Source organism: Oryctolagus cuniculus, chromosome 18 (genome assembly GCF_051225735.1).
Source record: "Oryctolagus cuniculus isolate XC-2025 breed Fujian yellow rabbit chromosome 18, ASM5122573v1, whole genome shotgun sequence".
Lineage (NCBI taxonomy): Eukaryota > Metazoa > Chordata > Mammalia > Lagomorpha > Leporidae > Oryctolagus > Oryctolagus cuniculus.
This window is the reverse complement of record NC_142884.1, coordinates 62552288-62564403: the sequence shown is the minus strand read 5'-3', so window position 1 is coordinate 62564403 and position 12116 is coordinate 62552288. Positions and strand designations below refer to the sequence as shown.

Here is a 12116-nt window from a genome sequence, read left to right as displayed (position 1 = left end):
TCAAATGTATGCAAGTGACCATATAAGGGGAGACAACGAGGCTAAAACCATATAGAAGAAAGTACCCCTCTTTGTTGGGGCTCAGGCTTTTGGATAAATTCCACCTGGGCCTTATTCCGGCATAAATTAAAAAAAAAAAAAAAAAACACTTCCTGCTAAAGGCCTTGGTGTCTTATCTCTGTATATGAATCCTGCTACAGCAGGGCCCAAATATTTGGGCCACCCTCTGCTGCCTTCCCACGTGGATTTTCACCTCCTTTGTCTCATGGGGCATGAGGCCCCTAGCATGGGGGTGCGGGGTAGAGTGAACTCCCGTGGCTCCAGCAGACCACTTGCTCTGTGGGGAGTGGTTCTCCCTCAGCGTGAGATTCTGACCCTGAGAACACAACAGAACGCAGTGAGCACAAGAGCTAGCCTAAGGAGCACCACCCATTGGAACTGGTAAGAACTCCTGTTCATTTGGTTTGGTGGACCTACCCTAAGTGGCAGAAGGGGAGCCTGATTAACTCCCAGAGGTGCCCTAGCAATCTTATAAGACAATAGAGTGCAGAGATGAAACCATAAATAATAATAATAATAACATTGGCTTGTGGACTAAAAAACTCATATACATTAAGATTGCTAAATTAACACAAAATACCTTTTTGGTGCATGTGACTTAAATAAATCTCTGACACGTTTGTGCTTGGGTTTGCTGGTCAAGCAAGTTGTACTTGTGTTAGATACTTGCAATCATAAAGGCATAATGTTGATCTAAAAATAATATAGGCAAAGTATGATAAAGTGCTCAATGCTCCCTATAAAGTCCCACTTAAAGTTGTTCTTTGGCAAAAATCATGACTTAAGGTAATACCATACTTACCTAATACTTTAATTTCTTAGGTAAATTAAGTATATTCATTAAAATGTATAGGTTGATAACATAAAAGATAAAATGTTATTAATGACATCAAAATTTATAGACAGATTAGGCAAGCTGAGCATCATGTTTTGATCTTATCTAAAAAGACATAACTCTCCTCGTGAGCTTTATGCTGTCACACAGAAAATGCTGTCAAAACATGCCTGTGACTACAGATTTCTAGCTTAGGCCACCAAAGATTGGGGCTAAGGCTGAGCACCCCCTTGGCTGACATCCTAGAGGCTGCCTCTGTGGTCTACTCGAACAGAGACCAGGAGAGAGGAGAGGGAGCCAGGAACAGCAGCAATCTAGAGAGGTGGCAAGCCAACCTATCTTTGTGCTTTACACAGTTTTCTGCCATCAAAGAAACACAGCGAGGCCAGTCCACCTCAAATAGCATCATATTTTGATATGGAAAGCCAAGAAACTGGGCAAACAGCTGTCCTGACAAAAGCCAGGTTCTACAAAATCCTGTTCAAGAGCTGGGTAAGTGGAAGGGCTCCCAGGTTAGAGCCACAGGCCCTGCGGGCTCCAACCTGAAAAAGCCCTTTATTCCGTTTCCAGTTAGCGCCGCTGCAGAGGGAAAGGCCCAGGGTCAGTAACAGGCAGGACTGTGACCCTCCTCTTGGATATGCTGCCTGTTCTACACTAACCTCCTGTGCAGGCCAGCTCTCCTCCCAGGCCGGCTACGTAATGACAGTCAACAGGGTGTCTTCTCTAAAGAGGTTCACAGCTTCCAGTACCCGTGTAAAGAGACAGATAGGTCTAGGCCTCACCTATACCCAGCCGGGCCTACATGCCTCTCTCAATGAGAAAAATTCCTCCTGGTTTAGATAATACCTTTCCTAGGCACTCTAATAATGATCCAATCTTTTGTTTTAGACCCTGCTGTATTTAGTTTACTTGTTGGATCTGTTTCCTCCAGACTTACAAAGCCACAAAGGGGGGAAGAAGTCCTCTATTGTAAAAAAAAAAAAAAACAAAGAGGCCTTCGAACAGATCAAACAAACCCTTGCAAATAAAAGACAACACTGGCTAACTAATGCCCAAATGATAAAATGCCAGGAGATGCTGTGTGGGTGCAAAAAATAATAATAATAAATAAAGCATTCAGCCCCTAAGACCCCCTTCAAGAGGTCACTTTACTGTTGCTTCATTCGCTCCTGTAACAGTTACCGACCAGAGAGCCCCCAAGGTCCACCACAGCAGAGTGAAGCCAGCAGCCTGTGCCTGGAGTGCATCTCGGATGCGCAACACAGCTCAAGTTGACCACCTGAACCATTCGAGCCAGCCCTAAAGAGATGGCCAGGGCCAGTGGCCGCAGAGGAACTCCACAAGACAGCAGCCTTGCTTCAGCACTCCGGAAGCTGACTGATTTATGCACGGCCAAAGCTTGAGGAATCAGCTGCCCAATAAAATAAATGGACTGATTTTTTTTTTTTTTTTTTTTTTGGACAGGCAGAGTGGACAGTGAGAGAGACAGACAGAGAGAAAGGTCTTCCTTTGCCGTTGGTTCACCCTCCAATGGCCGCCGCAGCCAGCACGCTGCGGCCGGCGCACCGCGCTGATCCGATGGCAGGAGCCAGGAGCCAGGTGCTTTTCCTGGTCTCCCATGGGGTGCAGGGCCCAAGCACTTGGGCCATCCTCCACTGCACTCCCTGGCCACAGCAGAGGGCTTGCCTGGAAGAGGGGCAACCAGGACAGAATCCGGCACCCCGACCGGGACTAGAACCCGGTGTGCCGGCGCCACTAGGCGGAGGATTAGCCTAGTGAGCCGCGGCGCCGGCCTTGATTATTTTTTCTTGCCTTTTTATATTGGTTTTCTCTTGTAATGCATTGCAAATCCTTATTTCTGTTATTACAGTTTTAGGCCTAAATGTTAACAATAGGACTGATGACAACCACTCCAACCCACTGGGACTGTGGTAAGAAGCTTCTCTTAAAGTTTTTCTTTTCCTCCTGTGGATAGGTTGCTTCGTTGTCACTGGTTGTTTCTGATTTGGCTCCCCTTTTTGGACCTGACCCCCTCATCTTATGGCCCACATATTCACGTGAGCGATCAGGCCAGGGTGTCACCACAACTCTGCTTCACCAATCCAAATGGACAGTGTCACTCTTTTGATGCAGGTGGGGTCACGGAGTATAACGAGTCACCTCACTTAGACGCGGGAAGTAAGAGGCTGCTGGTGGAGACCAGCTACCACAGTCCACATGGGGGCCTGTGGTGGGAAGGAGAGTGTCTGTCTAACGACAAATACGTGTGTAAGGGGCCCCAGCTTGTCCCCTAACTGTCCTTGGGGTTGTGCTTCATGGGTCACTTGGCACTTCTCCAGAAGGGTGTTGCCTCATCAGACTGTCATTTGGGAACCTGTAACCCAGTTAATTTCACTCTCCTCAACCTAACGACCCTGGATTGGGAGGTAATTGACAGGGTGATATACACTAACAGAGGAGGCCAAGGTCCTGGGGCTTATTAGACTTCAGAAGCGTGAAGACCACGGGCCAGGCCTCCTCATGAGATTTTTCATTCCTTCTATGAGGAAATGATAAAGGACTTCCCTGCCATACCCATTACCACAGAAACTACAGCTCAATCACTAAGTATCTCTCCTTGTTACGTCTGTGGGGGAACCAACATGCAGATCAATGGTTAAACCTCCTTGAGCCCTACGTTGAGACAAAGTCTCCCCACTCGTCCAATGCTGTATTAGCTTCTAAAAACCTCAATTATTAGAAAGTACTGTCTCGCCCCATGGGGAGAACAGCTTAAAGCTCTAGTTGAAAATTTATGATGAAAAAAAAAATTTATGATGGCCAGTGCTGTGGCACAGCGGGTTAACACCCTGGCCTGAAGCACTGGCATCCCATATGGGTGCTGGTTCTAGTCCCGGCTACTTCACTTCCGATCCAGCTCTCTGCTATGGCCTGGGAAAGCAGTAGAAGATGGCCCAAGTCCCTGAGCCCCTGGCACCCACGTGGGAGACCTGGAAGAGGCTCCTGGCTCCTGGCTTTGGATCAGCTGTTGCGGCCAATTGGGGAGTAAACCATCGGATGGAAGACCTCTCTCTGCCTCTCCTGTGTGTAACTCTGACTTTCAAGTAAAAAATAAATAAATCTTTAAAAAAATAAAATTTATGGTCCTGCCACCTAGACAAAATATGGGTCCAGGGGATATCATACTCCCATCTACATGTTAAACCACATCTTCAGGTTACAGGCTGCTGTCCAGATTATAACTAATGAAACTGCAAGGGCTCTTAATATACTGGCCAAACAACATACTCAAACACGCAATGCTGTCTACCAAAACCACCTAGCCCTAGATTATTTACGTGCTTCTAAAGGTGGAGTTTGTGGAAAATTTAATTTAAGCAACTGTTGTTATAAATAGACGATGAGGACAAGGTCATAAAAAAATTACTGATCAAATGAAAAGAGTCGCCCATGTTCTGGTCCAGAGGTGAAAGGGCTGGAACCCAGAGACTTGTGTGGAGGATGGTTTTGCACTCTTGATGCATTCAAATCTCTCAAAGGTGCTGTGATTGGAATGTTAGGGGCTTGTCTGATTTTACCTTGTCTTGTGCCCTTGTTTATAAAAACTGTCTCTAGCCTCATAGAGACTGTGGTAGAGAAAAAAACAGCTACACATGTCACAATGCTGTAAAAATGGAAGTCCTTGGACCAGGATGATGCTCTCTGACCCGCGGGGGTTCCGAGCATCAGAGTGGGGGATGTGGCAGAGGCCTTTGTCTCTTAATTAAACTGTCTCTAACTGACATGATTGAAGTTGTGGTAGAAGCCTCCCCAAGGTCAGAAGAAGAAAAAGGCAGAAATCTGTCCTGGGAATGAAATGTGGTTGTTATCTGCTTGCCCACGAATGCTTCCACTGTAGTTATTAGCTGCTTATATGTAACCATTTCAGGTCCTGCTTGTTAGCAGGGAGCAATGGTGTTAACGCTTGCCAGACAGCAGACGGCTCAGTATGTGTGTGGAAGAAAGCATGGTCAGTAACTGCTATACATGAGCAGTAGTGTATCAATTCCTGTGGCTGCCATGAAACATTTGAATACCCAATCAAATGTATGCGTGTGACCATATAAGGGGAGACAACAAGGCTAAAACCATATAGAAGAAAGTACCTCTTTGTTGGGGCTCAGGCTTTTGAATAAGAAATTCCACCTCTGGGGCTGGCACTGTGACTAGCAAGTAAAGCCATCACCTGCAATGCTAGCATCCCATATGGCACCGATTCCAGTCCCGGTTGCTCTACTTCCTTTCCAGCTCTCTGCTATGGCCTGGGAAAGATGTTCCAAGTCTTTGGACCCCTGCACCCGCATGGGAGGACCCAGAGGAAGCTCTTGGCTCCTGGCTTTGGATCAGTGCAGCTTCAGCCGTTGGGGCCAACTGAGGAGTGAACCAGCAGATGGAAGACCTCTCTCTCTCTGCCTCTCCTTCTCTCTCTCTGCCTCTTCTCTCTCTGTGTAACTCTGACTTTCAAATAAATAAATAAAATCTTTATTAAAAAAAAGAAATTCCACCTAAGCCTTATGCTGCCATAAATAATAAAAGACTACTTCCTGTTAAAGGCCTTGGTGTCTTTTCTCTGTACATGAATGTTGCTACAGCAGGGCCCCAAATATCTGGGCCATCCTCTGCTGCCTTCCCAGGTACATTAGCAGGGAGCTGTATCAGAAATGGAGCAGCCGGGACTTGAACTGATGAACAAGAGCCTCAGCTATTCTTGCTCATCGCTCAAAAGATAGATGAACATTGGGATGTACACTTTGCCCTTGAATCTCAATTTGGGTCTCACACTCTATTGCCTTCATGACCCACCCTGCATTCTTTTGCAGGTTCCAAAGGCCCCATCCAGTTCCAGGAATTCCCCTCGGCCTGCTGCCCTCTACTCTAGCCCCCCTTAAAAAGGTCTGGCCCCCGGGGTCGAGGCCTTCTGCCACGTGTGCACATGGGTAGTTGGTCACCCACCTCTACGAATTTATCTTCTCTGAATACATTCTGCCTGGCTGTAGATTCGTACCCTGCCTCCTCTCTATTCTGCACCTCTTTTCCTAACATTTTGGTGCCCTGTGTGAGGGGGCACCAATCTGCAGCTCTTTTCCTAACAGGAACCATCGCTCATGTGGAATGCTGGCTTAACCCACTGCACCACAAGCTGGCCCCCAGAAGTACCTTTTGTATAGGTTGTGGTGGCCTCTGTGTAATGAAGTAGTTCTCGCAGAGTCTTTTGTGATAGTTACCATCGGCGAGAAGAACACTTTCTTTAAGATCTCTTGCTTTTTTTGGTTAGGGTTGATACAAGAAACTCCATTCTGAGTCTGACAACTTACACATTCCTTTCACTGTAGCAAAACATAGAAACAACCACAGAGGTGGAGTGAACCTTTCATGTATTTTTAAATTATTTATTTATTAGTATTATTAGAGAGAAAGCAAGATAGTGCTCCAATTTGATGGTTCGCTCCACAAATCTGATGGGGCTGGGCTGGGGCCAAACCTGGGAGTTGGAAACTCAATCCAGGTCTCCCACAAGGGAGGCGAGAATCCAGTCACTTGAGTTATCCTCGGCTCCCAGGGTCTGCATTAGCAGGAAGCTTGAATTGGAGTATATCACCAGTACTTTGATGTAGGACACAGGAGTCCTAACCTCTAGGCTAAATGCCTATTCCCCTTACATTTTTTAAAATCAGCTTTTAAATGAAGAAATGAAGAAATTGCCCCTAAAAAAGCCTGCAACGCATTCAAAAGAAAGTGTTGAAGCTTATGAAATGGTGAGAGATTGGGGATGTGTACAAGGGTGTGTTTTGTCTTAGCCATCTGAAGAAACCTTGACCTATCTTTTGTTCTTTATCTCTGCATTCCTTACCCACTCCCAGAAATGCCTCCCTTAAAATCCATCCGTAGCCTTCTTTTTAATAGCCTCTTTTTAGAGACAATACCCTCCATCTCTGAAGGTGTTTTTACCCAGTGATAGTCTCATCTCCAATCAGTAAAAAATTCATTCCCCTGCCCCCTGCTTACCTAAGACCCACTTTTCCAAGCCAAGCCAACACAAGCTCACTGTGTAATACCTAAATGCTGACCAGAGTTTGACCACATGGGAATGCTGCACAAGGCTCATTGAAAGCTGTTGGGTATGTGTCTCCCAGGCCTAGGTCACTCAAGCTCTTCCTTGAATAGACCTTATGCTAACCTTTTTATAGATCCTGTTTAATTCCATTGACATATATTTTTATGTACTAATTGTGCCTTTTATTTACCAAAATCCACATTTAAATATAAACTTTATCAGGGGCTGGTGCTGTAGTATAGTGGGTAAAGCCCCCCCTTGCAGTGCCAGCATCCCACATGGGCGCTGGTTTGAGACCTGGCTGCTCCACTTCCGATCCATCTCTCTGCTATGGCCTAGGAAAGCAGTAGAAGATGGCCCAAGTCCTTGGGCCTCTGCACTCATGTGGGAGACATGGAAGAAGCTCCCGGTTTCAGATCAGCGCAACTCCGGCCATTGCGGCCACTTGGGGAGTGAACCAGCGGATGGAAGACTTCTTTATCTCTCTCTCTGCCTCTCCTTTCTCTGTGTAACTCTGACTTTCAAGTAAAATAAATAAATCTTTAAAAAATAAATAAATAAATACTTTCTCAAGGTTGTGGCTGCATAAGTGAAAGTGATTATACATTACATGATAAGCTACTGGAGTAGTAGCAGGAATAATTTTTTATAAGATTTACTTTGGGGGGCCTGCACTGTGGAGCAGTGGGTTAAGTCACCATTTATGACACTGGCATCCCATATCAGAGTGTCCATTCTAGTCCTGGCTGCTCTGCTTCTGGTCCAGCTTCTTGCTAACGTGCCTGGGAAGGTAGCAGGTGCTAGTCCAAGTTCTTGGGCCCCTGCAACCCATAAGACCAGGATGGAGTGCCTGGCTCCTGGCTTCCACATGGCCCAGACCTGGTTGTTGTGGGCATATGAGGAGTGAATCAGCAGATGGAAAGTCTCTCTTTCCCTCTCCCCACACCCCCAATATTCTGCCTTTCAAATAAATAAATATTAAAATAATTAGATTTATGTGTTTGCTTGCTTATTTGGAAGGAAGAGCAACACAGAGAAAAGACAAGACAGATGGAGAGATCTTCTGTCCACTGGTTCACGCCCCAAATGCCCACAACAGCCATGACTGGGCCAGGCCAAAGCCAAGAGCCAGGAATTCCATCTGTGACTCCTGCATGGCCATCTTCACTGCTTTCCTAGGTGCATTAGCAGAGAGCCTGGTCAGAAGTGGATCAGCCAGGACTTGAACCAGCACTCTGATGCTTGTATCACGTGTGGCTTAGCCTACTGGGCCGCAATGCTGGCCCTAGGAAAAATTTTTAAATGTCATTTTCTGAATCCATACTACATTAACATGGCTCAAAACTTAAAAAGAAAGAAAGGAAGGAAGGAAGGAAATTAAAAGGCATATGGCATCCAATAAAACATCTCTTACCTACTTTTATACCCAGTTTTTGACTTCCTTCTGCTCATTCACCCCACATAATCATTTACATTAATTTTTTGTATATCCTTCCTGAGTTTTTTTATGCAAATGCAACTCCATATAAACGTTTATGCCTACTGTATCACCTTTTAATGTAAAAGATAGATTTTCTGATTTCTGGTTTTTTTACTTAATCATATTGTTAGGTAGCAAGTCAGAAATTTAGCCTCTGTGTGTGTGAGAAGGGCCTGAACCCCAGCACCTACTACGGAAGCCCCAGAAGCCCAGCATCCTGCACTTCACATCCTGCCCAGACCCTGAACCTCCCAGGTGGTCCCAGCCCTTCCCTCAAGGAAAGCTCCAGGGAGAACTCCCTCCTCAGGACCAGATAGGTTACCTGACCTGATAACACGGGGCAACAAAATCTTCTCAGATGCCATAAGGGAAGGCCCTCTGCTCTGCCCCACCAGCAAATCTGGGGAGGAATTTGCTAATTTTCACCCAACAAACCCTTCTGCTAGGTCTCCCCACCCTTTGTCCTGGAGGAGCAGCGAGGTGGGTAAACAGGCTCCCTTAAAAACCTAAGGAGTCCAAACAGACTGCACACTCCGCCCTCTGCCTCTCCGCTGAGCCGCCCGCCTGGCCTGCCCAGGAGTATCATCCTGACGGACGCCATATCCCCAGTAACGCCCTATTAATTCACTGTCTCACGCCTGAATTCTTTCTTACCTGAAGACAAGAACCCCACGGCTTCCACCGCCTTTCCTCCAGTGACAATGTAACTTATAACTTCTTAGGTTTTAACACATAGAGAGCCACCTTGTTCATTTTTCCAGTTGCATAGTTTTCAACAGTTTGGTATTCGTTCATGGTTTGATATGACTATACCATAATTTAACTTGTTTCTTACTGGAAGAGATTTGGATTGTTTCCACTTTTTTGCAATGACAAACAATACTGTAATTAGCAACCTTGAGCTTTCCTCTGTTATGCCCATGTGTAAGAAAGAATGAGACCTCTAGGTCAAAGGCATAAACTGCTGTAGTGCTAACAGTTGAATCTTACCACTAGAATCTAACGTTCTCCCTGGCAAAGTGTTTGAGTGCCAGGTTAAGCCATCCTACATATGGAGTACGTAATCAAAGTTTTCAAACTTTCATTTTAGAAACTCATATCACTCCATAGTTTTAATTTACATTTCCCTCCTTATTCCTGAGGTTGAATATCTGTTTCTATAGTTTAGAGCAAAAAGGAATTTATCCAACTTCTTGGGCCCCTGCCACCTAGGGGGTGAACCTATACAATTCCAGGCTCCTGGCTCTGGTCTGGCCCAACCTCAGCCATTGCTGCTATCTGGGGAGTGAATCGGTGGATGGAAGACCCCTGTTTCTCCCTCTCTGTAACTCTTGCAAATCAACTCCTAAGAAGTAATCCAAATTACCAAGAATTTCTTTTGAGTTGAGAAGTTTAATTTCTATACACCAAGCTATTTCCTCTGCTTGAAATGACCTCCTCTATCTTAACTTTACATTCAGATCTTATCATTGTTTTAAAGATTATTTATTTATTTGAAAGAGTTACACAGAGAGAGAGGCAGAGGCAGAGAGAGAGAAAAGTCTTCCATCTGATGGTTCACTCCCCAATTGGCTTCAATGGCCGGAGCTGCGCCAATCCGAAGCCAGGAGCCAGGAGCTTCTTCCGGGTCTCCCACATGGGGGCCCAAGGACTTGGGCCACATTCTACTGCTTTCTCAGGGCACAGCTGAGAGCTGGATCAGAAGAGGAGCAGCTGGGACTTGAACCAGCACCCATATGGGAAGCCAGCACTGCAGGTTGAGGCTTTACCCACTATGCTACAGCACTGGCCCCCAGATCTTATCATTCTAATCTCAGCTTAAATGTCACCACCTTAGTAAGAATGGCCTAGCTACCTCATCCTAAGAGGCTACTTGGTTTCTCTCTAACATTGTTTGCTTTTCTTTCTCTTCATAGAACTCAAGGCTACATTATGTTTTCTGATGCACGTGTTGATTGATCTTTATGCTGACTATTTTATCACCAGTGTCTGACATGGCACTTGGCGTACAGTAGGTGCTTAACGATCATTAGTTGAATAGATAAATGGTCAACTTCTGGAATAAGTGGAAAGGATTGCAATTTCCAAACAGAATATTTTGATATTGGAGTGTGGGAAAGGAATTTGGCCTTGCTTCTGGGTTAAAAATGCCTAAGGCAGCCCCAGCCCAAGCCCAAGCCCAAAAAAAGCTTTATTCTTGAAGCATTTTCACTTCGTGCTAACTTGGAGCAGTGGACGTGAGACCCACTCCCGGTTAAGTTCAGGTTAGGTTTGGGACACTGAAATATTTTCTTTCATCCATAATCACTAGATCAAGGCCTATAAATCAAATAGTTAGGACACAAAACACAAACAAGGTCATAATTTGTTTCTTCCTGCCCTCTGTTTTTCTTGGCATGGGAAAAACTCAAGCTTTTCCTGACTGGGGATGGGTAATGACACTGTGGGGTGATTCATTAAAAGTGGCCTAAGTAACTGGCCTTTTATTTCTTCTCATTCTTTCTCCCTTATTGTCCCAACTCATGTAAGGAAACACATGGAATAAAATCATTCTCCTGCTGATAAAGAACTTTCCCTGGGCTCTTTGTGCACTTGAAGCTATAGGTTCCCAGAAGCAAACTCCTGGAGCTGGAGAGCTTGACTTGAGTAAGTGCAGGTACCCTGGGGGTTTCTGGTGGAAAAAGAAGGCCTAGGGCCCTGGTTTATGGAAGTTGCTTCTCTTAATGTATATATATGACAGAGAGACAGAGACAGAGAGCTCTTTCACCCCCTGACTCGCTCATCAGATAAGTAGTCAGCAGCTGGGGCTGGGACAGGCCAACGTCAGCAGCCTGGAACTCAGTCCAGGTCTTCCACATGGGTGGCAGTGACCCAAGTGCTTGAGGTGTCTCCTGCTGCTTCCTAGAGTTTGCATTAGCAGGAAGATGGAATCAGAAACGGACCAGGCCTCGAAACCTAGGCATTCCAATACGGGATGCAGGTTGTCTCAAGAGGCTTTTATTTTTTATTTATTTATTTTGACAGGCAGAGTTAGACGGTGAGAGAGAGACAGAGAGAGAGGTCTTCCTTCTGTTGCTTCACCCCTCAAATGGCTGCTACGGCTGGTGCTGTGCAGGAACCAGGTACTTCTTCCTGGTCTCCGACGCGGGTGCAGGTGCCCAAGTACCTGGGCCATCCTCCACTGCCCTCCCGGGCCAAGCAGAGAGCTGGACTGGAAAGGAGCAACCGTGACTACAACCCGTCACCCACATGGGATGCTGGTGCCGCAGGCGGAGGATTAGCCAAGTGAGCCCCGGCGCCAGCCCCACGAGAGGCTTTTAAACTGCTAAACCAAAGGCCCACAACCTTTCCACTCTTTTATACCAAAACTGCCTATTAAATTAGGAAATTGTTCTTTCCCTAGAGACCCTGGCCGCAAAGGCAATAGTCCGGTGTGCCTGTGGGCAAGTGTGGAAGCCTCAGTCCTTCCCTAAAACGGGTGTCATGATACCAACATCATTTTCTCTAATGGGTGCCAATAATTTCAGTTATTCTTTGGGTCAGAGGAGAGAAAGGGAAGTGGTGACAAAAAATGCTTAATAGTAACATGTACATCAATGTTACAAGAAATAGCAGATTATATCACGTGTCATCTTCTATATTTTACA

At 45.8% G+C, this 12116-nt stretch overlaps 1 long non-coding RNA gene across 1 annotated transcript; it reads left to right on the top strand.

The window, feature by feature from the left end:
- The first annotated feature begins 200 nt into the window (after positions 1-200).
- LOC149120996 (uncharacterized) lies at positions 201-2826 on the top strand. Its single transcript, XR_016224748.1, has 3 exons — positions 201-441; positions 1252-1387; positions 2766-2826. It is a non-coding gene; the product is annotated as an uncharacterized LOC149120996 (long non-coding RNA).
- The last annotated feature ends 9290 nt before the right edge of the window (positions 2827-12116 follow it).